The following is a 27537-nucleotide window of genomic DNA, read 5'->3' as shown; positions in this document are numbered from 1 at the left end:
GACTACAATGTAATTCGTGCTAAAATGAGTTTAGTAACCTAACAGAGTTTCACCACCTACATTTAACCTCGGAACTTTATCCTATCTAACACTATAGACATAGTATATATTATTATAAGAATTTGTGCGAGGGTTTTAACCGGAAGATTATTACAATTTGGAAGACACGTGATGATTTATCGCGACTTATTTCGGGACCTGTAACCGATTAAGGGGCCATTTATTTGCGACCATTATTCTGTACGCTCTGGACGTAGGTAGGTACACGTTAACCAGACTTTAATATTATCTATCTCATCTTATGTCGTGATGGGTACCTAATAAGATGGTAGGTATTTTGTTTTATTTTCTCGGTATTGTGTTTTGTCTATTTAAATTTTACTTTCTTCTTTTGAGTTGTGTAGTAATACACTAACAAATGTGCATGCCTTTGTATGGCCAAATGTGCTGTACTTAAGTATTATTTATTGCTACCACCTAAAATACCATATCTGTACAATAAATGATTTGATTAATTGATAGGTGTTTTTTTTTCTTGACAAGCTTTCGTTTCATCCACTACAAAGATACAGAACTTCAAAATGATAACATAGCATAACATAAACAGCCTATATACGTTCCACTGCTGGGCACAGGCCTCCCCTCAATCAACCGGAGGGGGTATGGATCAAAAGAAAAAAAAATGAAAAAAACATTTGCTTCAAAATGATATTCAGCAAAAGAAAGTGCTGAGTACCAATATATGATTAAATAATGATTTATTTATTTCTAAAGGTATATACAGCATCACAGTGTAACCTCATGCGCTGTATGACGAGAAACTGTAATAATTGGATGGGTGTAGTATCAAAGATATTATGCTACACTATTATTACCTACAACGTTAATTACCTAGAAAGGGCTATAATTTATTAGGCAGTTCTGATACATACCTACTTATTATACGTATGTATGTATGTTTACTTATGTATTTATTATTTCACGTCTTACATTTTTTGTTGTAACCGATTTAATTTTGTTAGTTTTCCACATATGTCCATAAAATGTTGTGTGGTTGGTGGAAGTATTATTCCAGATCATAAAAATATTTTTACAGGACGGTATTTTAAGGGATTAATTGAGTTTGTTTTGTTTTTTGCTGCTCCCGAGAGTTTTATTAAAACTGAAAACAAGTCTTTGTTCCCTGATGCTACGTAACAAAGCACTTTAAAATTTATAATCTGTACTTACATTTTTTCAACGTCGAAGTAAGCCCTGTACAAGATGTTGTGATGATTCTAACGCATATAGAAGGGATTGGCCGAAATTCGTACAGGATCAGAAAAAGTAGAAGGATCAAGTCTTTTCCCAGTAGCGGGATCAACTAGGTTACATAAGATAACATATTCGACATAGATTCATCAAAAAAGGATAACACTGCTGGAATTGTGACGACTCCAATTTACTGTTACAAGACTATTATCTATCAACAAAGATCTTATGAAAAACAAAACCAATTGGGGGTTATCCATTAGTTTCCAATTTCAAATACGGATATTTTATCAATATTGAATTTTGTCATTAACCATAATTAATTGTTCTCCATCCATTATCGGATAATGCAACTCACATGTTTGCCATCGATAATTAAATTTTAGGGAACGCAACGCTGCGTAACTTGAAAAAAAAAAATCCTTGACGATCGATCATCTCCTTGTTACCTGCCTCCTTGCCAACAAATGCTCGATCATGCTCACCTATTACACCATTCACTGGATGTGTTAAATATTTAACGGTAGGGGAGTCTGGTGGTCCCAAATCGCTGGAGAAGGTACCTACAATATGGACTTTGATAGATGGGAGTGTTCGGAATCGCAGGCACATTGGGTGACACATGTATTTGCTCCTTACTTAGAGGATCTTGAAGGTCCCATATACGTAACTACTTCTACATAATTTTCCTATTTAGGACATTTGCTAGTAGGAAATATCCGTAATATCTCCTATGCGATTATTGTTAACTAAATTTTGCAATAGTCATTGTGATCCCAACAGAAACATTTTAAGACTGAGGCTGCTAGCATATGCTAGCAACCAGAACAATTTCAGTCTTAGTATTAAGTAGCTTAAAATCGCTAAAGAGTTGAGTAGAGTGATAAAGTATATTTGATTTGATTTGATTTAGAGAGAGAAGAGTGTCGCGTTAAGCAGCACTCGGTAAGAATAAGATTTATGTATGGAAATAGTGGAACACTCCGCTCCCATTGCGACTCCCACTCTTACCCCCACTCGTACCCCCACTCTTACTCCTACTCTTACTCCCACTCTTACTCCTACTCTTACGCCCGTTCTTGCTCCCGCTCTTACTCCCAGTTTTGTTCCCACTCTTACTTTCACTCACGCTCCCGCTCCCGCACCCACTCCCTTTCCCGCCTTCGTGTTCACTACGTTTAACTGGTATTATTTTCTGAAGACGTAGGTGTCTAATTGAAATGTATCTGGCTCAAGTATCAAAAGTTACTGAACCCACCGTGTTGCTAAAACAAGGAGTCACACGGAATTGGATACAAATGATAGCTATTTGTACGCTAGTACCTACTTCTCGACAAAAAATAATGGATAGGAGGGCCTGCGGAGCAATCAATCAAAGGAGCATAATATTCTTAAGTGAGATTACAGGTAAACGGCCGCAAAAACAAATAGGGTTTGGGTTTCCAAAGAAAAAATATATTTATGAGAGGATAAGTAATGACTTTATATATTATATTACTATAATAACTACTACTTAGTTTGTTACTTGCTCAGAAGCTGACACACAAAAATTAAATTTAGTTTTATGAAAAAAATACTTTGTGAGCCCTGATTTAATAGAACATTGAAGGCTGACCCGATTGTCCGAAATAAGATGACCCGTGCTTCAGAAGGCAAGTTACTACTTAGATATGTAAGCACATTACATGAGTCTTGTCACTGTAGCGCCACAACAATAACCCTGAAACTGAGTTGATAACGTCAGTAATCCACGTAGTATCATAGAACAGAAAGAATGCAAAAGTTAGACACGGACGGTACGTAAAAGTGCTTTACAGGGACGAACTAGGAGTACTATCCAGAGGCAGACGTAATGTACGCACAATGTACTAACCAAGAAAGTTGGAACGGCGCTAGTCATATGTCTCGCTTTCCCGACTTTGCAATACCGCAACACCCGAAGTACTGCGAAATCCAAATACAGTGCAGTGATCAGTAACATTACAAAATTTTTCGATTTCATAGTCCATAATAATGGTTATTTATTATTTATTTATTTGTACACAATAAAACAGACACAAGAAACATACAAAGAAAATAGATAGTACAGGTAAGGTAATGGTTATTATCTTGTTGTGTTAATGTTGTTGTTTAATTGTCTTAGATTACTTCTGCCTGTCTACCCCGTTAGGGATTACGGACGTGAATGTTTGTATGTATAATAATTAGATATTGGATGTGAATCAGAATAATTTAATTCGTAAGAATATTTTTTTTAGTACCTAGTCAAATAATGCAAACAAAGGAAATACATTTATTTATAACATTCCTTTTTTGTACTTATTTATTAGCAAATGATCGGGATGTATGAAGGGAACTAGAGGAGGCCTATGTCATGAGACAACCTGACTGTTAATGGCTGCTGAATTAAAAAGTAAAGGTTACAGTGTGGTTTACATATACATACATACATAAACTCACGCACGTAATCCCTAATGGGGTGGGCAGAGCCACAAGTAATCAAAGATAACTTGCAGCCACTGTTGATACGATGTCGTAAGCTGGATATGTTGAACTTTATGGTAGGCCTATCGCCCATAACATTAGTCCATCATGTTAGAGGACACAATCCCTCTGTCAGTGACAGTGTGGTTTAGATATAAAAATCTAGAGGGGTAATTAAGAACTAACTAGATATAAGGAAAACTTTGTATAATCTTACTTTGTTAGTTTTTTAAAGTCAGAGAATACAGGCTCTTTGCATTTTTATTTTATTTTATTGATGATGATGATGATGTCCTCCCAGATGTATCCGTCGACGGCGACACCCTTAGCTAGTGTTAGCCTGGGCTCTTGCATGGGCGCGGGCGTGACTGGCAAAACTAAATTTACTTTTGAAAGTCCTGTTGCAAGAAGCACAATAGAGAGTCCCATTTGAGTTATAAGTGTAGTGGCAGGAGGGCTTGGGTCGAGTTTTTCGGATCTGGCGTTTGGCATCAAGATCTTCAAGACGGGTTTATTTTATTACCCTGTCTAGTAAACAATATTTCAGTTTAAGTAATAATCCTGTTGCTTGCATAACATCCTATGTGGATAAACATGAAATAACAAGTTTAGAAAACTCATAATTTCATGTTGTAATTATGTTCAGAGTCCCAGCGGAGTTATGTTTCTAATCACAATTTAGCCTTTCTGAAGAAACTTTTGCATGAATTTACTATGATTACCTAGTTGGTTTCCCTCTACTCGTATTTCAAAAGCTTATTTTACATAAAGATAGACATAAATAATAACTACGTTTCATGAATAACGGCGGAGAGTATTTAAATTACTACTCTTTTTAATATGTGTTTATGAAACTTCTTCCATCGTGTGGGTTGTGAGGTAAATTACCAACCCCAGCAACCCTGGAAAACTCCTCTGTTCCCTGTATTAGAAAACTAAATAATTTATACTAAAAAGAATATTTTATTTGAACTGAATTGAAAGTTTACTTAGAATGTGCAGCACAGCGCCGCATTTAGGATCTGTGGGCCCCTAGAATGCACCTGTGGTAGGAACCCCATTTTCTAATATCCGTTTAATAATATAAAATAGTAATAAGCTATCCCTTTTTCTTCAATACAACTTTTTTAAATATTATAACCTACGACGACGGTGTTGCTAGTAATAAAATTTCGGCACACATTGACAGAAAATTAAATTCCCACTCTTCCATCGACCTAATTTTTTACCAATGTTCCCATTTTCGATAAGAGCCCCTTAATATTAAATCTTATCGTAAAGATCAGTCGAAGTTCGCGAAAAATCGAGCAAAGTCTATATATAAAGGGGTGGTCTTTGCCCAGCAGTGGGATCATATAAGTAAGATAAGGTCATATTAAAAGTTTTTTTAAAAAGGTAACATTAACTGCAACCGTCTACTCTACGACATATCTGAATATAAATTATGTCTAATGTGCCAGCAACATTGTAAACAGCGTTACTCTGCAACATTAAAACAGCACTTACCTTCCAAACTGTGTTGTAATTGTCTGAAAGATTAACTTCTCGATAACTTTCCAAAAGATAAACTTAGCTTCTTTATATTAAATAATTCCAAAAGTTTCCGGATACGAAACGGAAGATTTCACAAGTGCTAATTGATTGATATTTCATTTCAAAAAGTTTGCAGCCGGCCCCGTATTTTTGTTACGGTTATTTACATTGTGAAATTGTATTTGGGACTCATTATAAATTTGAAGCAATACCGCTTCGTGCTCAAAAGACGATTTTTTTATAATAATTGCTTTTCTTTCTCTTTTCCTTGATATTTCTTTGTTAATCCTGGGTTGTACGGTCATGACTCCATGAACACTATTAACTCCCTATCACATTACGCAATTGATGGGGCACAATACAATATGTCGCTGGGGTATATTAAAATAGCGAAATCATAGCCCTGACGAATTGATGTCGCCCGATTCGAGCCGCGCGCTCGATCCATCGCGTAATGTTCTTAGAACCCTATCACATTATACATATTATTTAGAATTAAGTGAGACTAGAGCCACGTCAGGGGACTTTGGTGGCTCAATAATAACCCTGACTCTAGGGTTGGTGAGGTTGGCAATTCACCTCATAATCCACACGATAGACGACGAGACGAGTTTGAATATTATTTGTCAAATAAGTTCATGTGACTTGTTTAAGTATGTAATGTTAATAGTGTTAATGCTTTATATAGGATCAGTGTCATAAGTGCAATATTGCAAAGAAACCGGGATGAGGTTTACGATTGGTATACTGAAAAATCGTTTGATTTGGCAATCCCATCGGCAAGTGAATGTGAGAAATCTATTTATCTATTACCTTCTTACCCTAAAAATCATCATCAGCCGTACGACGCCCACTGCTGAGCAAAGGCCTCCTCCAAGGATCTCCACGACGATCGGTCCTAGTAAGTAAATAACACATCTAAATTGTCATCATCTCCCTAGCATTATCCCGTTTTTCACAGGGTCTTACCTAACGTGAAGTTTTGGCAGGTCCGGTTTTTTCAGAAGCAACTGCCTATCTGACCTTGGAAGGTCACGTTCTCCCTTCCTGTCCTGTTCTCTTCCTTCGCGCGTTGGAACGCGCGAAAAGAAAACCAGCGCAATACAGGTTAGCTTAGATTGTTTTCCTTCACCGTTTAGCACGTGATAATCATTTACGATCTAAACATGAATTCGAAAACAAATTCGACAATCATTAGTTTAGGCCCGTGCTATGTTCGAACCTGCGACCTCAAAGTGAGAGGCAATTTACGCGTTCTACTCTATAAAAATAATAAATACTTTTAATAATAATAAATTTCGACACTGTTGCCATGATCACAATGTACAATATTCTATAAAAATAAATGAGAATATGGAAAAAATCTAGATTAATAAATAATAGGTAATAGGTTACAGCTCCGTTCGTGATATTGTAGCCAATAGAATTCCATTTTCTTTAAACAAGGAATTGAAAACCCGTTTTATTATGCCGTATCGAGTCTCGTACGATCAAGTCAATCTCAATAAAAAACCGGACGGTAAAGTCGACTGGACAGTGCAATCGTAAAGCGGTCGTATGGTCCCGCTTTGTCCTGCCTTGTCCCGTTCTATCGCGTCATGTCCCGTCTGTCGTACAGTTGAGTGAGCATAAATCGAAAGAAGTGGTTGAACTTTATAGTCTTTCAATTTTAATTTAATAGTTATTTATTACCTAAGATTGACAAACCGTACTTGAAGTCTAAAATACCTTTAGGTTTTGAATTTTCCGCCCTAAGGTACATTAAAATATTGCAAATAAGATGTGGAAGAGGTTTTGACAACTAATAATAGGAGTCATTACTGTAAATGCATAAATATTGTTCCATTTGAAAGTATAAAGTATAGGTAATAAGATTATTATCTCATATTGCTTAATAATTGGTATTATACTATTTAAGTCCTACTGCTGGGCACAGGCTTCCCATCAATAAACCGGAACGGTATGGAGCATACTCCACCACGCTGCTTCAATGCGGGTTGGTGGAGTTGTTAACGTGATCTCCAAAGCACGGAATCATCTGTCGTTTTCAGGACAATCAGTTTCAAGCCTGCAAATTCTTTATCAAACTAGGAACAGCGTCACATAGTGATTTCGACCCCATCGGGAACCGAACCCGAACCTCCAGATCGTGAGCCTAACGCTCTAACCGCTACATCACGGAGGCTATACTATAATCATATAGTCATAATTAATTTGAATTATAATGCCGAAAATTGTATTTCCAATAATTATGGCATCAGACTTAAAATTAATATACATACAACATACATCTGCCAAATTAATTGGCTATCCAGATTGGCACATAATAATCGCAATTATACTAATTGCTGTTCGACCAGAGTATATCTCATTTGTTAGTAATAAAGATTACGTTCAATTTCAACAAAACCAATATTTGAACGGACTGACGCACAAACATTATGGTAAAGTTCACACTGATATTATTAGGCTTGATCAGGTGTTGTTGTAAGTAGTCGCTACACGAGTCATGTCAAAGGTCTTTGGCGGCTCAATAGTAACCCTGACACCAGAAGAAGCAGAAGAAGCTTGATCGATCACAGAAGCTTGCGTTCAAGAAGGACGAGCAGGAGGTAGAGACGCCTATGGAGAGACAGAAACTGATGCAGAACAAGTGGCCAAGGACACTAACCAAGATCCTGGCAATTCGATATCATCATCTCCCTACCGTTATCCAGTTTTCCATAGGGTCCCTAACCTGAAGATTTGACAAGTCCGGTTTTTTACAGAAGCGACTGTCTGTCTGACCTTGCAATCCGCGAAGCGAAACCCTAATAGAGGTTAGGTCTTATACCCCCGAAACGCACTTATGTGCGTTTCATTCTTACCAGGGGGGTGAAAAATGCCACATCGAAGCAATTCATCTAGCGCACTTACTTTTGTATGCGCAAATGTCAAATTGCAATATTGCTTTCTTAGATGAATTGCTTTGATGTGGCCTTTTTAACCCCCTAGGCGTGCGTTGTGCATGAATACGAGTGAGACAATCGCAGACCGAGCGCGTTTACCGCTGCGCCACCGAGCTCCTCACATAGGGATATACATACATAGGGATATAGGGACAGAAAAAGCGACTTTGTTTTATACTATGTAGTGATACACATTTACAAGGGCACACTAAATTACGAAGCTTGCTTGTCAGCGCTGTACTTCGTATTAAATCTTCATTTATAACACACGTCATCGTGGCTTACATTTCTGAGACGCCAGTATGCGTCATTGTTATTGTGAGAAGCGGCCGTGATGGATGAGCGCCTACTTGCACATAAAAATCGCTGTAATCCCCACCCAATTGCTTGATTATAGCTGTTAATCTCCCCAAGATGGCGTAAGCTCCAGTTCTTTTATCCCTTGTTTTATTCCGTCCTCAAATTGCAGGCATTTTAGACTACTCAGCTAAATTAAAAGGAGATGTGGCGTAGGAACGTTCATGTCTCAAATATGTATATAATTTAGAACCGCGTCGAATTAACTTATTTGACAAATTGAAGCAGTCTCACTAAATGGCAAATATTATTTTACAGGCTCCTAAAACTTAATTATGTGCAGTCATAAGCAATATCATGTACGCACTTTAGAACCCTGTCGCACTATCATTATTTGACATTTAATGAGACTTACGGTTACGGTTTTCAAAGTGTAGGTAATATGTATACATATTAGTACTCGTGGCCGTACATATTATTAGATACGACCATAAGACGAAGACGCGATACGAGGTTTATCAAAGAAAGCATTGGATCAAAATGTTAGACGTACTTAATTATTCAACACGGTTTTAGACTAAACCACTGATTATCTGGCGCAAAATGAGGCTCTTTCAAATATTCTTCCTCTCAGACCTTCCTCGCGCCCAACTGGGCACTCTCAGGCCTGTTGTCGTAAACGTTGTACCGGGTGAGACGTTGCGAATAGTTGCGACGAGCGGCAGATTTGCCTCAGATGCAAGTAGCAATAAGTACTTCTTCCGCTGTTTTGCCAGACAAATGGGGGTAGCCGAGAGCTTTGACACGGTAATTAACCATCTCAGAAAATCCCTTTTTCAATTTGTGACTAAAACACAATACATATAAAATTTTGTATTATTTGTTGTCGCCGAACGAAGTAAATACTCCTTCGGCCAAAACTCTACGGTCCATTCCTTTAAAAAAACATAATGGCGGACATTTTTAAGAAGAATACAAGAAAAAAGGGCAGTTGACAATCGAGAGCGAAAACGATTGGTCATGGTTGAATTTGATATTTCATTATATTAGTCGTATTGAATAAATAATGGTAATTGGTAGATAATCGAAACAAATGTAAGTGTATAATGAATGTTGGATGTCCATATAAATGTGTATGAACTAATATGGCTTTTGAATATACTTAGGTATTAAATTATTATATTACGTGCCTTTCTATTACCAAAATTTTGCGCAGTCGAATACTGTAACTTAGTAGCAAGTTTCAATAATAGTTGCTGACTTCTAGACTACTAAATTGCTGTTTCATACCATTCAAACTTTGATATCTGGTAGGTTTGATTATGTTTCTAAGTTAGTATGCTACGAGTATAACTTATAGCTATTGATTGGTACGTAACTAGAAGCTAGAACATACATGTAATTGGATGGAATAATGTCTTAAAATGTTAAGCAAGATAAATAAAAATGTTTCAAGGCCCTATTTCCCTAGGACAAAATGTGTACAGTTGTATATACGTTATCTCATCTGCAGGGTCTGCACGCCAACTACGCTGCGCGCGGCACGAATTCTATCGAAGACTTCCCAATAGATGCAACGAATGCTATCTACGTAGATAGACGTCGTACAGCTATTGGGCCTATTGGTCGAGTGGCGCGCTTGACGTGCCGCGAAGACTAATGTCTTGTTGAGTGTCTTGTTAACTACATATATGTTGTTGGTAACGTTGTTGGTAAGGCCCCCATGGTCCAGTGGTTGAGCGTTAGGCTCACGATCCGCAGGTCTTGGGTTTGAATCCCTTTGAATCCCTTCCACAAAAATCACAGGCAGATCATCTGATTGTCCGAAAGTAAGACAATCCATGCTTCGGAAGGCACATTAAGTCGTTACCACTTACTGATGTAAGTGCATAGTCGTTACTAATAGTAACCCTGACACCGGGGTTGATGAGGTTGGTCATCCATCTCACAACCCACGCGAGAGAAGAAGAAGAGAGAAGTTGGTGGCGTCATTATGGTGTCCTAGTGAGATGACATCAATGGTTTAGGCTTGTGCTAGGATTCGAAACGCTAGACAAGCGTTCTTCCAACTACCATGGCAGAAGGCCCTGCAGTTAGTCGTAAGCTATTAGGTATTTATTTACTTTACAGCAGGTACCTATAGATAAAAAGAAATAAATCACGTAAAAAATACATTGTTCATGTTAAAATCGATCATAGAGCTGACGTAGAATGGAGTATGTGGGAAGAAAGCTTCGTCCCGACACTGATAATGCCAATTTACGGCACGAGCGGTTGCCATAGTAACGGGTAGGAAGAAGGGTGTGGTACAAAATGGCACGCTGATTGACAAATAAAGAAGCTAGTTTTAGAAGTATAAAATGATTTTGAACCAAATTCAATTATTTGACGTTACAAAATTACGTACGTCACGACTATAATCTCAATTAGGCTAGCCAGAGGCACATCCATTGCAAAATCAACCGTTTCACCTGAGCTTTCTATTAGACCAATGTATGATCCGTATCACCGTCTATAATGGTCAAGTGAACTGTGTAAGTAAAAATTGTGGCAAATGCGGTACCGAGAATTGAACCGGCGTTCCCTGTTTGATAAACAAGGTGGTCGCACAAGATCAAAGTTCTCATTATTGATTGATTTGTTGGCTTAGTACTCAACTTACTATATTTTATTAGACACAAGCTGTATAAAATAAACATGTCCATATTGCAACGAAAATCAGATATGGCGACCGGCTATGTGTCTTATGGTTCTGTCCACCCCGATAGGGAATTGAGCGTGGCTGCATGTTTTCTTCTTGTGTTTACACCTTTTGTCTTTTGTCACCTTTTGTCTTTTGTGTAGTTTTCATAATACTTAGATTTTCAAGAAATGAACTTTTTCTATTCTGACTCATATTGTCACCTAACCTGTATTTTGCTAATATTCCCTTCGTGGGTTGGAAGGTCAGATAGACAGGGCAGACGCGTCTGTAAAAAACCGGACCTGTAAAATCAGCAGGTTAATCTGAAACTCTTAGAGAGCTAAACGCTAGAGAAACGATTACCCTTTCTGTTCTGAGATTTTCAAGAAGATACCTAACTGCTTTGTCGGTTCCTAAACTAAAGAAGATTGTTCGGATGACCTTTGTAGATTAAACTTTAAGATCTACCTAGAATATGATAATGCTGAAATTACACGAACTAGGTGTTGAAGGGTGAGCTTTACTTAAAACTAAGATGCAAGATATATACCTATGTGGAGGAAGCAAGAGAAGTAGGTATGTCAAGATTGAAGCAAATGGAATTCTATAGTCTCTGCTCACCCCGGTGAGAAATAAGCGTGAGTTTATGTATGTATGTATGATTATTTAAATATTTAGATATTTAAATTTGTTTAAAAATATGATGTTTGTACTCCCATATTTATAAGTACGGACATTACACTCGAGAAATCATTTCAATCATAACATTCACTCATAGCAGACAGACGCAGGGAACGGACCTTTGTAATTCAATTTAATTCACAAGATGTTCAATACGTAGATGGTAAAGTCAAAGATACTCGCTTCCCGTTCATTGTGTTATGTAGTTAGAGGTATATATCTTCTACCGAACTGTATTATCATGGCCTTCCCTCAATTGTAAAGTTGCCAAAGTCTTCTGTAAAGGGCGTTAGTGACACCGCAACGAAAAAAAATAGAACGTCCTCTTGATAGTAATAAAAACGATGACTGGTATTTTTCTTGTGGGAAATATTTAATTAATATTTTGAGTTTTTTCACTACACTACGTATATGATAGTCTAGTAAGTGTCCGCGTTGCTCGATTAACATTGATGGTTTTATAATTGACATTTTACTTTTTTATTTTAAATTTGTGATCTATGCAGCTTAAAGCACAATTTTGGACTGAAAATAATTAAAAAAACACACAATAATTAGGTAATGAATTTTGCGACACTTTATAATATCAACTCGTAATGAATCGTCTGAATCATCCCCCAAAGTTTTCGTTACGGTGCCACGAACACCCTGTAGAATATATTTCTGCAACGTTATCAAAACTTTACAAATCAAATTCAAACGTAACTTCTCTACTTCATCTCATTTTATTCAATAATATTTGTAACTTTCCTACCTTCCCCAAGTTTCGGTTTTAGCCTTTAGTTATAATCTCCGACTTGATTTGTTGAAACGAAGATTAATTTGAATTGCGTAGGTAATCATTTCAAATCTCGAAAGTTGCAGAAGTTTAATTTTGTACCTATTTTTCTTAATAATAGTCTATTTGTGGAACGATTTGAGTAGTTACTAATGGACAAATAATATCCAAAACTTTGTGCGTAACTCTCAATTCATGGACAATCTAAATTTGATTCATAAAAACTGAACGCTTTCCTTCTGACGATGCGATGGTGTCCACACTTCTCCATCTGACCTTGAGAAATTCACTGTCATTATTGAACGTGCTTTACCGTCTCGCCATATCGCTGAAAAAAGAATACACCGCGTGGATATTTCACTATCTTTCTTGCGTAACCAAAATTCATAAATATAATTAACAAGCAAAACACTTACCTGGTATAAAATAAAGTGTTCGGACTAATTTCTAGAACCACTTTGAATGAATTTTCTTGCGGTTTTAGTGCATTTCTTCAAGAAGGTTAGGTTAAAAATTATTGTAGGTACCCACGTAGAGTCGAGTCAAGTCGCTAGTGTATGAATAGTGGAAATAAACATTTAGAATAATGCCCTGCTGGCCGTAGTAACCCAGTTGGAAGAACTCTCACTGTGAGGGTCGATAAAGATTTTGGAACATAAACATAACGTGGCATCACCTCTGTATCTCCAAAAGCAGTGCTTGCTTATCTAACTTGAATATTTTGACATGTTCAGTTTTTTACAGAATCGACTGCTTGCGTATGAAGATAAAACCAGCACTCACATCCGAAAATTTCTTGTCAATGTTTCCCTACAACGAGCACATGATGATGTTTATTAATTTTATGCATTAATCCTTGTGTATGCACCATCCCGCATCTAAATAGGTATATTATACTCTTCCTTTCTCTGGTCGCCTACAGAAATTGTTGTACAGTTATAGGACCGTCAATAAATTGTGATGTAATGTTTTTTGCCTGTTTTAAAATGCTTCGTGTACGTGTGTGCTATAATACTTTTTTTAATTTTATTTAATATCCAAACATGAATTCGAAAATCATTGCTTTGGGCCCGAGTTGGATTTGAACCTGCAACCTCACAATGAGCGTCAAGCGTTCTTCCATTCTGGGTTAGCTATAAGCAAGTGAGAAAAAGAACAAACCCTTAGTTATATTCGGTGATTTGTAGCGCTTTATACTGATTGAGAGAGACAAATCACGTGCTTCTTTGAACCCTAATATTTTATCAGTCATAAAAAATGACGGTCCCTCATCTTCTCATTTTGTAATTCCAAAAGAAAGGTTGTGTTGGCAATGAAATTAAACGGACTGGCAATGAAAAGACTATTTAATACGGTAATTACTCAAATTTTTACTCCAAACTCATTGCCTCAAATATTTAGTTGTCTTATATTTTGCTAATAAATATCTGGTATAAATTTCACGTTGTAAAATATTAGCCACATGAAACTTAGACCTGTAATCCCTAATAGAGTAGACAGAGGCATGTAATCAGAAAACAACTTGGAGACATTTTTGTTACGAAGTCTTAAGACAATTATTTCACTAGAAAACCATGGTGGCGCCACCACTGTTACGCCACCAACAAAATGCATGCTGCATTACTTACTAAATTCTAATTTCAATATAATACAGGGTGTTAGTGACCCCGTAACAAATACTGAGGGGGATCATTTAAACCATGATTCTGAGTTGATATCAAGTGGAATTTTCCATCGCAAAAGTATAGAAATCAAAATTTAATTTAATAAAACTAAAAAAACATGATTAATTTGCGACGGAAAATTCCATTTGATATAAACTCGGAATCATGGTCTGAATCATCCCACTCAGTACTCGTTACGATGTCACTAACATCCTGTATAGTTACAATACGTATATATCTTCCATCCAGAGTCCATCTTGTAATTAATAATGCATTGAAATCAAAGCGATGACGCGTTAATATCAATACAATGATATCGTTACACTAACAGTGATTATTATAATACAGACAGCTAATAATTTAATGGTATAATAATTTAAATAGGTAATATTCTGGGTAATAATATTCAAATGCTAAAACGTGAAATAAGTTATTTTCATACACAAAAACCGTTGCACTTGTAGAGTTTATCATGTTCATCTTAAGACTTCAACACCAAGAGCAGTTATAAACTGTTCTATTATTAAGTTAGTATTAATATAATATGATAAATTCTAAGGAGCTCAGGATAGTAGGTAAGTAAGTGCTGTACTAATATTTTAATCATGCCTTTAGATCATCAAGGTTTTGTTTGCATCACTTATACAATCTCTGCGTATACTTGCTCAACTAAACAAAAATCATTATCATCAGCCGTACGACGCCCACTGCTGGGCATAGGCCTCCCCCAAGGATCTCCACGACGATCGGTCCTGCGCTGCCCGCATCCAGCGGCTTCCCGCGACCTTCACCAGATCGTCGGTCCACCTAAGACCGACTAAACAAAAATATCTCATAATATTTATTACAATAGCTGTGGTTCTACAGCGGCTTGCAAACGGGAGCGGTTCGAACCTCGGTACCGAACTTCCACCAATGAGTTATTAATTTGTTTCAAGTTCAGATTTCACTAACACAGTTTGCTCGACCATTATAAACGGCTATACGGCTCACCGTCTATCCCATTAGTCTAACTGAAAGCTCAGTGAGGTGTGGGTACTTAATTCATCTTGCGATATAATATACCTGAGACTACCATATTGGAATATAGTTTTGAGTTTATGTCTCACCTTTAAATTACGAGAGCAAAATACGTCTGATCCAAACTATCACTATAGCACTGAATCGCTAATATTCCCTAGAAATTTGAACAGAGAGCATTTTTGAGTAGCACAACACATGATACAGTGTGATCTACTTTGTTGGGATCCCTCTCAGGAGTAGTGGCACCTGAGTCTGACAGGTGAGGCCTTCTGAGGCCCTCTAAGGCCCCTCAAAGAGATTCTATAAGGAACACTCGGTCTTAGAGGGAATTGACGTGAGGGGTATGTAAATAAAGCTGATCACACATTGTTTTACCTTGTCGGAGTTATTGTGTTGATCGACCAAAAGCTGTTTAAGGTTCGAAACCAATTCGTAATAAAAAAATAGTTATATACTAATTAAAAAAAAAACAACTGCGAAATATGTATTTGACCTCCTTCGTCTTGTTATCTTTGTCTTTAACAGATGAAGAATATGAAAAATAAATAACATTTATTTATAACGTATAGGTTGCCTGGAAGAAATTGCTGTATGAGCAATAAGGCCGCCTGTTGTGTTTTTCTGTATATATTGTCCTTATCTCTGTATTTTGTGTCCATTGTGCTCAATAAAGATTTTATCTATATATCTACATAATGCTCAATTACACATACTCTTGTACTTTCAAAAGACTAACAGAAAAGATCATACGCAATTATTTCAGAGACAGACACCAGGCGAAATGCTACGATAAGGTTCCATTTTAACCGACTTCAAAAAAGGAGGTATAAATAATAAAGTGAGTTTTTTTTATATTTTTCATCTGTTACAGACAAAGATTAACGAAAACAACATTTTTTAATGCAGTTGCTGTGAAACACTCACTCGATACACCAATTCCTTGACTGCACAAAGGCTTTTAGGATTATATTCGTTGCCAATGACGAGAACAAGCGCATTAAGAAAAAAGTAAAAATACGTCCACAGATCACGTTTTCCCTCTACGCTGAGTATCCCTTGCTAATTCGTACAATTCGTAAAACTAATAGGATTTCCACGCGAAGTCTCCCAGTTCCCCCTATTCCCTAGAACAATCCATCATGGCGTCGCCAAAAGTTCTTGTTTGGACGATTAACGAAATAAACTGTACTCTAGTTAGTATTCATGGTACTCCACTCATTTTGTATTCGCGAGGTGAACGAAAATGAAATATGGACTGTTCTCCCTGCATTTTGAACACTGCGACTTGCGATACTGAGTCTTGTTATTGCTTAACCCGTTTGCATACATGCATAAATATATTATCGAAAGGATGATTTCGATTTATATGTAGCTGTCGGTGTGATTCCTAGAAAAAGATTTGACAGGTCCGGTTTTTGAAGGAAGGGAAAATCAGCCCAATACAGGTTAAGTCACATATTTCCGTAAATGCATTTTCTCGGAAATGTGGGTTTCCTACACTGCGGAGCACGTGATATTCATTATGATCCAACCATCAATTCGAAAACAAATTCGACAATCATTGGTCTAAACCATTTTACCAAAACAGGCCTAAGCCTGTGCTGGATGCGAACTTGCAACCTCAAAGTGAGAGGCAAGCGTTCTATCAACTAGACTACCACGGCTCTTCAATGATGGAAATGGTAGATAAACTATATAATATGATATGTTTTTTTTTTATCTATAAGTTCATAAGCTCACGACTATATCCCAATTGGGGGAAAGTAGTCAGAGATACATCCATAGCAAGATGAACTATGTACCCACGCGTCACCGAGTTTTTTATTAGATCTACGTGATAGGCGGTGAGCCCTATCGCCGTCTGTAATTGTTAAGCCAACTTTGTCGGTAAAAACTGCACTTAAGATAAATTAATAACACCGTTTTTCCGTGTATGTAGTGAGACTGTGGAATTCTCTGCCACCCTCTATTAGACAAGCCAAATCCTTGCATATTTTTCAAAATCTTCTTCGTTATTATTATGAACGTCAGTGTGGTTACTCATAAATTATTATTTTGTGTGTACTACTTATATAAGTAGGTATATATGTTAGGTTATGTATATAGGTTAGGTATATATTATATTTGTAAGTATGTTATATATTTATTTGCATGTATTTTATTGGTAAAATTGTACTTTATTGGTAATAAGTTGTACTTATAGTTTATACCCGCAATCTTTCAATTATTTTTTTTTACATTTTCCTCACCTTATGGTTGTCTGGAAGAAATCACTTTAAGCGATAAGGCCGCCATTTGCCATGTACTTAATTAAGAGACTTTTTGTAATTATTTATTTTTATTTTGGTGCAATAAAGTGTATTTGTATTGTATTGTAATAAATAACTTATTGGGACAAGTTCAGTACCGGGGTCGAACCGGCGCTCCCTGTTTGGGAAGCAAGACAGTGTACCACAGAACCACATTGACTATAATATATTATCATTTTTTTACTCCATTGCTACCAAAGAAGCACCCATTTAGCTCGTTTTCAATGCGGTAAAGACAGACAATTGTCAAAGCGAAAGTTTGTCGTCTAGCGCTTGGGAATTGGAAGCGATCAGTAAAGCTAATCTACCTTCAGCGTTTAACCTATCTTGGAGACTAATGACCTTATACAGATGTCGCGATAAGCTTTAGAGAGAGACTACATGGGCGTTGCAGAACGTTGTGATTTCATCGTTATAAATACTAGGTAAGCGTCGTTTGGGATGTCGTTGTAATTTATATACAAGGTGTTAGTGACATTGTAACGAAAACTGAGGGATGATTCAGACCTTGATTCTGAGTTGATATCAAGTGGAATTTTCCGTCGCAAAAGTATGGAACTGAAAATAATAAAAAAACACAAAAAAATTCATGAAGTTTCCCCTCAGTATTCGTTACGTTGTCACTAACACCCATACCTACTTGTATGGCTAACTGTATGTACTTGTATGGGGTGTAAGGGACATCGTAACAAATACTGAGAGGGATGATTCAGCTCGTTATTCTGAGTTAATATCAAGTGGAATTTTCCATCGCAAAAGTATAGAATTGAAAATAATTAAAAACACTTAAAAAAACATTAATTTTGCGACGAAAAATTCCACTTGATATAAACTAAGAATCATGGTCTGAATCATCCCCTTCAGTATTCGTTACGATGTCACTTTTTTTTTTTTTTTTTTTTTTTTTTTTTTTTTTTTTTTTTTTTTGACGTGACTTATTGTAGATTTGCCGCAGATGGCATTAACTACTTGGCCGGACAAATGGGGAGCGCTGAAGGCTCTCACCCGGTACAACGTTTAAGACACCAGGCCTGAGGGTGCCCAGTTGGGCGCGAACCTCGGCTCAGGGCGTCGTCTGAGAGGAAAAATATTTGAAAGAATTAATCGACCCTAGTGGGTCGATAGCGATAAGCGCTGAATGAGGGAAATCGTCGACCACGCCGGCGGGGTCGGTATCGGGGTCCTGAAGTGTTTGGTGTCGCGAGCTGATTGGCTGCCTCTATGGCTAGAGTAATCGGGTCGTCGGGATCGTATATTACGTCCTTCGGGCGCCGATACTTTTCAGTACCGTCCCTAAGCGGAATGTACTCGGAAGCCGCAACTACCAGGGGATTTGGGTGGTGCGGAGCAGAATCGAAAAAACGTTTGGAAGCTAATTTGAGCCATTGGGCAATGGTTGGCAGACCTAGGTCAATGTGCAGATTTTCATTGCGAAGGAACCACGGAGCTCCCGTGGCTTTCCGCATGAAACGATTTTGTATTACCTGTAGACGGTGAATTTGAGAGGGACTCGCGTGAGCGAAAACTACCCCTGCATAGGTCATGATCGGACGGATGCAAGTCGTGTAGATTTTCACCTTATTTCTAAGGGACAATTTACTTCGCTTGTTAAGGAGACAATGAAGACGGCCCATTACAAACGCGGCGCGATCGCGCACACGTTTGATATGGGCCTTGAAAGTAAGACGTCTATCTAAGACTACGCCGAGATATTTGACTTGCTCCTCCCAAGGGATCGGCTTGCCAAACATCGTGATGACTTTAAGTTGACGGCGTGACCGTGGCGTGTTATAATAGCCCTTTGAAAAGTACACCGCTGCACTTTTCTCCGGGTTTACCTCGATCCTCCATTTGCGAAACCACTTGCCCAAGGCATTGGCCGCGCGTTGGAGGATTCCGGTCATCATAACTCGACCACGGCACGAAGAATAGATGGCTGTATCATCCGCAAATAAAGCTAATTCGGTATTAGGAGATTTGGGAATGTCACTAGTATATAATGAAAATAGTAAAGGGGAGAGGACGGAGCCTTGTGGGACTCCGGCATGTATCGGGTGCGGTGACGAGAGCGTCCCCTCCACGCGGTAGCGAAAGGTTCGATTTGAGAGGAAGTCTCGTATGATGTGCACGAGACGGTCTGGCACTCCCAGTGAATAAAGCTTGTAGATCAAGCCGTTGTGCCAGACTTTGTCGAACGCTTTCGCCACATCGAAAAAGAGCGCTCCCGTAGCGACAGGTTTTTTTAAGTTTAATCTACTAGAGATATGTTCAACAATACGGTGCACTTGTTGAACGCAGGAGTGTTTGGTTCTAAAACCAAACTGCTCTGGTGGAATAAGACTATTGGATTCGGCGTAGTCCCGTAATCTAGCAAATATGAGCCGCTCATAAACCTTCCCCATGGAATTGAGGAGACTTATGGGGCGGTAACTCGAAGGTTCGTTTTTAGGTTTCCCAGGCTTTGGTATACCAATTACAATTGCTTCTTTCCACTGCTGTGGAAAGACGCAGTTGCTCAAGGCGACGTTGAATATTGCCGTTAGTAAGCAGATGAGGGGAGCACCGAAGTTTTTAAGGACACGATTCGTGATACCGTCTGAGCCAGGGGCTTTTCGGGTATGAAATCTTTTGATAATACCTAGTACCTCTTCCTCAGTTACCTGTGGAAGAGGAGGATCGGCGGGAGGTACTGAAGCCCTACGCTGAACTTCAGAGTTCACCGTCGAGAGGTGCCTACGATCGATAGGGAGAGTGCTGGGCGAGCATTGGGCTTCGAGACTGTCGGCAAGGCATTCAGCTTTTTCGTCATCGTCGAAAGCGGGGGGTTGGCTAGGCCTATTGAGAGGGGGAGTAGGAACAACCGTATCCTTTTGAAGAGACCTAGACAGCTGCCAGATGGCCTGGTGGTGGGGCTCAATGCCGCTCAAAAGATTATCCCACCGATTCTGTCGCATGTCATTAATACGTTTTCTTACAGTATGCTGCAAGAGACGCAAATGACGGCGACATTCCTCGGTGCGATTGGAATCATATGCGCGGGTGGCTGCGTTTTTCTCCGTTAGCAGATCACGGATGTCGGTAGGCAGTTTCCAGCGATGGTCTTCCATCTCCGGAACCTGTTTTGAACTTTCGTTCAAAACCGACCTCACGTGATCCGTGAGGGAGTTAATAGCTGTCGAGGCCTCCTCTAAGGAGGTTATTTCTACTGGGATACTATCTAAGTACACTGAACTGGAAGTCTGGAGGCCTTCGGCCACCTTCTCCCAGTCCAGCACTGTCTTAGGGGGTGCTGGATTATCAGGGGCGTCTAAACGGGAGCCTAGTTTTAATATAACAGGTCGGTGGTCGGATTGTAACTCGTGTAGTACTTCTATAGAACATAAACGTAAGTTTATGTTCTTTAGAAGCGCCAAGTCGAGTATTTCTGGTCTGTGGTTCAAGTCAGGGGGATATCTAGTGGGCTGCAATGGTGTTATTATATCATAATAGAGGGACTCGGCTAGAGTTTCTAATACCCTGCCTCTTGTGTTTGTTGTTAAGCAACTCCAAGAAAGATGTTTAGCGTTAAGATCACCTGCAATTATGACTGAATTACTGAGATTAAAGAGGGCTTCGAGGTCACTTCTAAGTAACCTCTTGGAGTTATTAGGAGATAGATAAGCCGACACTAATGTGATCGGCTGATGTCCTGTCATTCCTACTCGACAGATCGAAGCCTCAATGTCAGTGAGGTCAGGTGGGTCTATAGGGATACAGTGAAGTGACTTTCTATAATAAATGAGAGTGCCCCCTTTGGGCGCACAGATCCTGTCGTTTCGCACTAGATTATAATTTGCCATCTTGGGGTCGCGGTTAGAGGGTTTGAGGAAAGATTCCTGCACTAATAAAATATCTACCTGATGATGTTTTACAAACTCGTGAATCTCTGCACGTTGACCTAAGATGCCATCAGCATTGAAAAAACCTATTGTAAGGGAACGCGGTTTGACTCTACTTTTATTCGTACAATCCATTATTAGGTTTAAATTGGGACAGGGAGTCTAATAAACTGTCAAGTTGACTAAGGGCCGACTTAAAGAGAATACTAAATTCCCTAAACTGGTTGACAGGAAATGCAGAGGCCTGAGGGGCCATCGCAGGAACCGGACGAGGCGCGAGAGGGGCTGCAGGAATACCTAAATTGCTACTAGATTGGGCGCGGGGCGGATTTGTGGCTCGGACGATAGCCGGGGGACGAGTCCATGCGGATGGACGCTGCGGCGCGAGTTTGGTCTGCGTGAGTGGCAGAGCCGGGAAATCGCGAGTAGAGTGCGAGGAAGGGGCCATATGGGCTTTAGAGGGACCGGGTTGGGAAGCTGCAGCGCGGGCTGCCCTTCGTTGGGCTACCTTGTGGTGGGTGCGTGGAGCCTTGGTGCATCCGCGATAGTTCGCAGGATGACCTTGCTGACCACACAGCACACAGCTAGGGGGTTCTACCTCGTTTTTGCCTCTAAGGCAAACCGAGGTAGCGTGATCCCCTAGGCACTTTACGCACCTAGGCTTGGCATGGCAATGCCTACTAGAATGCCCGTAAAGTTGGCATCTATGACACTGCGTTGGGGGGCCTCCCTTATGGGGAGTTTCCACTTTAAGGCCAGATAGACCGCAACAAGTCTTCAGGTTGAAGATCTTCTTGCCCTCATCCGTCCTTTCTAATATGACTGTGACCATGTCATACGGGACCTGGCCACGACCGCGATGCATACGGTGCACCTCAAGCACCGGAAAACCGTTGTTAACAAGGTCCTCCTTAACAAGAGTGGTTTCCCACTCCTTAGGGATTCCCTTTATGATGATACGGAGGATACGCTCCTCCGGGAGGGCGTAGGTATGGAATTGTATTCCTCTACCTTTCAGAATTGTAGTGAGCTTTCTATGCTCAGAAGATGACGGGACTTGAATTTTGATCCCATCTTGGGTCGTGCGGGCGCTGGTGATTACGATGTTCTCCTCTTTCGCCCGAAGGGAGACTTCATTCCACCTATTTTTGTCCCTCATATACAAGGGCGGAGGGGTGGGACCTTTTTGTACTTGAGTGCCGCTGATGGCACTTTTACAATTGAGAGCCTTAGAAGGGCTGGAAGGGGCCTTACGGGCCTCGGGGATGGAAGAGGGAATCGACGTTCCCGAGGACGTCTTCTGGACCTTAGCAGGCTCAGATTCGCGGTGACGGCGGGCTCGTTTTCCCTTACGGCCCTCCACGAGCGTGAATATGTCCTCCGAAGAGGACGACTCCACACACTCCGACGACGAATCGGACTCGGCAACGTCCATAAGAACATCGCACGATTCCTCATCGTCACCGGCGAGGAGGGTAGCAGGGGAAGGGGAAGACGCGCGCGATTGGGACAATGCAAGAGACGCGGCGGGGTGGGCAGACGCAATAGGCCGGGCAGTGCCGGGAAGCGACGCGAGAGAGGCGGCGGGGCCGGGGGTCGCGGGGAGACAAGGTGACGACGCGCGGTCGGCACGAGCACTATCGACGCGGGGCGCGGAAGGCAAGGTTAACGCCGCAACTTGCGGTACTAAGCGGCATATCTCAGCGTAAAGCGCGCTGCTTTTATCCGCTAGGATATGCGTCAAAATGATTTTACCGATTTCGGCCCACAGCTCGGAGCTGTCGGCCATTTTTAAGGGACGGCCAATCTGCTATATAATAATTACTACCGCTTCGCAAAAGCGTTCCTCAGAGAATAAGCGGCGCAAGAAACTCTGAGGCGATCGCTCGCTAACTTTCGCAACTCGAGTGGGATTGCTCGAGGGTGTGTAAGAGTGAGTTTTGCCTCTTTGCTTGGGGTTAACAAAGAAGATGTGTGCTTATGGTGTGCCCTAAGCTGGTATCCCTTTGCCGATCTTATTGTGCAAGAGGGTTCCTATGCTCTAAGTGCGGAGGGTTTTTACACCCCGAAACACGAAGAGAAAATTATAAGGGGTAGAGATTGGTCACTCTACCCCGGGTGACAGCTAGGGTCGACTAGGGTAGACCCCAAGGCCGGTGGTTCTAGCCCCGTCCGGGTAATATGCCTGCCTCAAAGTGAGGCAAGCGGACGCCCCAGGGCCACGTCCCACTCAGCTTAGTTACCACCGCAAGGTATCCACTGAGGACCACGAAACTGTGGTTTTAAAATTAAAATCGATGCAACTGTAAAATAACAGTCGTTATTTTATCCTTGAAACTTAGATAAGCCAGCAAGTTCTGAAAAGAACTATTGTTGACTCAATGAATGGCGGCAGGGTCACGCCAGCAGGTAGCCGGCAGACAATGGCGGCACGGGGCGCGGGGCGCGCGGCGGGGGGCTGCGAGGCGCAGCGCGGGGGGCTGCGGGGCGCAGCGCGGGGAGCTGCGGGGCGCAGCTCGGGACCTCTGAACAAACGACCGTTCGGGACGGCCGCTCGACGCAGAGTGAACGATGTCACTAACACCCTGTATAGAATGACGCAGCGTTACTGCTCGCACATCGTCCTAACGTAGATCCCAGAAAGCATCGTATGGCTGTACCCTCTTGTGTATGAAGTGCTTCATAGCATTAGGTACACATATTGCAAACAGCTGTTCGATTACGTATTATAGAACGGTATACTAAACCTAGTAGGTTTACAAAATCAGATTAAAATGAGAAACATTATATTTTATTTGAACCATTCCAGTTCTATTTTTTAAAACCGAACCGCAAACCGAACCGTGATTGCGGAAGTCGAGCCAATTGCGTCGATCTCTTTTGATTGTTTTTTGTAAGTAACTTTAAAGATTCTATTCGTTCAATTGCTTATTTGTGAAATCATTTTTCCTGTTTTATTTTTCAGACAACTTACGCTGTTTTTAACGTAGGTATAAACATTATAATATTATTGTAAATCAGGGGGGTTATAAAGGCCACATCGAAATAATTCATCCAAAGAAGCAATATTGCAATTTAATGTTTGCGCATATATTATAAAAGTAAGTGCGCAATGCACATAAACGTCAAATAGTAATATTGCTTTTTAGATGAATTGCTTTTTTGCCTTTTTAACCCCCCAGGCCTTCCCAGATTTCGATTGGTTTATTTGTTTAACTTTATAATTATAATTCACCATTCAAAAAGCTGCAAACTACAGCACCAGCCATCATTATAAATTGAAATCATACCATTAACATTTTGAGTTGAATTTTTTAAGAAAAATATCACGAATACTCTACTAGCTTTTTTAAGAAAAACAATATAATAAAACTTGTGACATAACCGAAAAGGAGAACGTAATCGAGTCACACTTCATAAACAGCACTACGTTATAAAGATATAAGAAAAAAAAATGAAACTGGGACTTTGGCCAATAAAGGGGGGAGACAAAGCTTGTGAAAATCGCGTGTATCTTAAGGTGCTCCTACACCGGAGTTCACGAATATAAATTATCATAAAATGTTGACGATTTCATACAAACCAACGTCAATGAAGTATATACAACCATTTTCATTACATAATTATGTTATATTATATATTAACATAAAAACAATGCGTCATTTAATTATGAATCGAATAGGCTAGATAAGATAAGATCTTTAGAACTAACCATTATTTGCTGTTGTATCTCTTTGTGCGACAATGTGTATTCGTATTGCATTCTATTAACTAAACATTTTGTAGGTACTATTTTTATTGTGTCCAGAACCATCATATTTTTTAAACAAATGCAAATAGATTTAAGTAAAACATTTTGAGAACGTTGCAAGGAAAGAACTTATACATGTCATAACAAAGGAGAACAAAAGTCACGAAACATTAAGTTAAAGTACACTTACTTAGTGTCATGTTTGATTTGCCAATTTTTAAATTACGCTTAACAAAATGCGACAGCTTAAATTCAATGAATTTCCATGTTTACATCCCTTAAAAACGATGAAATACAAATTTAAAACATAATTTATGACCACAAAACGTAAATATTGTTGTCAATCTTTTGGAGCGGAAATAGGCAATTATTGTACCACTTTTTGTGCAATAATTTACCATTGGCCGAAGGGATAAGCAGAAATCTACAGTGATATACACCGACTCCTCACCCACTGTGCTTAAGTCCCATGTAATTACAGGCAACTATAATTAATAAAGTTTTATACCATCATCCCCCTAGCATTATTCTACTTTTCACAGAGTCCGCTTACCTAACGGCGACTGCCTGTCTAACCTTCCAACCCGCGAAGGGACAACCAGCGCAATACAGGTTAAGACATATACCTCCCAAAATGCATGTCTCGGGAATGTGGGTTTCCTCACGATGTTTTCCTTCACCGCTGAGCACGTGATAATCATTTATGATCCAAACATGAATTCGAAAACAAATTCGTTGGTTTAGGGCTGTGCTGGATTCGAACCTGAGACCTCAAAGTGAGAGGCAATCGTTCTACCAACTAAACTACCACAGCTCCAAATAAAAAAAAAACACAAAGCTACAAATAAAATTTTACACTATAAATATTTTATATTGTACAATATCAAGTTTGGTGTGAAACCACCTTTATACCTACAATTTTCGCCCTCCGCGGGAATATTTTATGCATTATCAGGAAACTGATCTAGCAACAAGATATTTATTGAAAAATTTACGCTTATTGTCTCATGGTTTTGGTAGCTGAATTAAAAATGATACCTATCTGGATTGTTTGTATTCAAGGAATATTTAGTTGTCGTGTAATATCCGCGGAAAATAGGTTGACTTGCATTTGGTAAGTTATTTCACTAGCCATTTCAACTGTACGTTTCCAGTAAAAAATATTCGTTATGTAAATGCCAGTGAGACACGTAGGCTGATCGCGCTCCTTCCTACATTTTAGCAGCTTATGGCGACGAAAGTTAGACCTAGTGGGGGTGAGATCAATCTAATTGGACGCCCGATTAATCGGTGCCGTTTTGTACTTAGTATTGTTCATTATTCTATGGCAATAGTGTGGCTGACGGACAACCGCATATTATAAACGTAATCATTATTGGGGTGGGTAGAAGACAAATTTCAGTCACACTTTTACTTGAATGCTATGATCCGATGAATTTAAAAAGTCGCATAATGATAGATTCGCGGCCCATGGACCAACAGAATAGGTACGGGCCTTATACAAGTTGTAAATGTTTACGATAAAAGATAGTGTAATCAAATGAACTGGATAGGATTGACATTAGGTGATCAAAAGTTGACATGTCAACGCCATACATTTTTTTGCCATACACTGTCATTTTTTGTAATCGTTTGCAGTTTGACTAAGGTCCCAAGATCGAGTTTATGGGGCTATATAGAATGTTTAACATGATAAGTAAGTGTATTATGCCTGAGATTTTTTATTTATTCTCTACCCTTTTTTTGGCATTTTTTATCAAAAAAGTATCGTGCATTTTTATCGTACTGATTATAAAATGTGGTTAACGTAATGATGATTAAACTTAATGAAAGAGCTTTCAAACCTGAGAGTTAAATTTCCTTAAAAAAATACTCACAGCATCGCTTAAAAGAAAATGTCAACAGTTTAATCTTGATTATATTGTAATTCCTTGTCATAAACAACAGATGATTTTAAAGAAAAAAGATGAAGCGTAAGCTATGCCGGTATAGCAGGGTCTCTAAAAAAGCTTTGATGAATTGGAAGTATTTGGCGGCTTAAAAGGGTGTCTGGAAAAACCTTGTCACATCAATCAAAATCTCTCATAAAACGCTTTCCGCCGATCGAAGCGAAAACCCTGGTAAACGCGATTAATGCGATTAAACATAAACGAGAAATGGACTGAAAGACTTAACGAATTTTTGGCTTCGGAATTTTTTTTCGAAGAATTTGTTCCCGTTTTGAGTAGTTACAAAACACAGAGCGGCGTTAATTATT

At 39.4% G+C, this 27537-nt stretch overlaps 1 protein-coding gene across 1 annotated transcript in view; it reads right to left on the bottom strand.

Annotated features, from left to right (window-relative positions):
- Positions 1-27537, bottom strand: part of LOC126368912 (uncharacterized) — a 108879-nt gene that overhangs the window by 32529 nt on the left and 48813 nt on the right. The window lies entirely within an intron of this gene.

This window comes from Pectinophora gossypiella, chromosome 8, assembly GCF_024362695.1.
Source record: "Pectinophora gossypiella chromosome 8, ilPecGoss1.1, whole genome shotgun sequence".
Lineage (NCBI taxonomy): Eukaryota > Metazoa > Arthropoda > Insecta > Lepidoptera > Gelechiidae > Pectinophora > Pectinophora gossypiella.
Note: the sequence above shows the minus strand (reverse complement) of the source record. Positions and strands in the feature narration are given on the sequence as shown.